The sequence below is a fragment of the Mesitornis unicolor genome, unplaced genomic scaffold (assembly GCF_000695765.1).
Source record: "Mesitornis unicolor isolate BGI_N332 unplaced genomic scaffold, ASM69576v1 scaffold7728, whole genome shotgun sequence".
Lineage (NCBI taxonomy): Eukaryota > Metazoa > Chordata > Aves > Mesitornithiformes > Mesitornithidae > Mesitornis > Mesitornis unicolor.
The window spans coordinates 15,443-15,947 of record NW_010201101.1 but is presented as its reverse complement, the minus strand read 5'-3'; positions in this window follow the sequence as shown (position 1 = coordinate 15,947).

The window sequence follows — 505 nt, the reverse complement described above, 5'->3', positions numbered from 1 at the left end:
CCTCATGGTTTCAACTGGATTCAAAACAGGGCCAAAGAGGGGCAAAAACCCCAGTGATTTTGCTAGGCATTTGTTTGGTGTCCCTGTATATTTGCATTAGAGCTTGGCGGTATGAATTAGACAAACAGCAACTGTACAGGAAAGTTTCACCATTCTTCTGAAAAAATATTGCCACACCTTGAACTGATTAGATATCAACCAGCTGATAGCAGCAGAGGTGAGTTTAGCAGATGTACAGTGAGCAGCACCATGCACAAAAGTTGGCCACAACTGGTCATTTTTTTTCCTTCACTCTATGAGATTCCAGTGTGTCTCCATATTCCCAGCACATAAAGTTGATGAAAAAACCCAAAATATTTTTTTAAAAAATTAAAAAATGGTGTCATTAGTCCTAATCTCTTTTCTCCTTTCCTTTGCTAAGATGGGGAGTGGATGACTCTTGCTGCTGACATCGCTGACTGCTGCTACTATGCCAAAAATCTCTCCAAGGGTTTCATCTACTGCT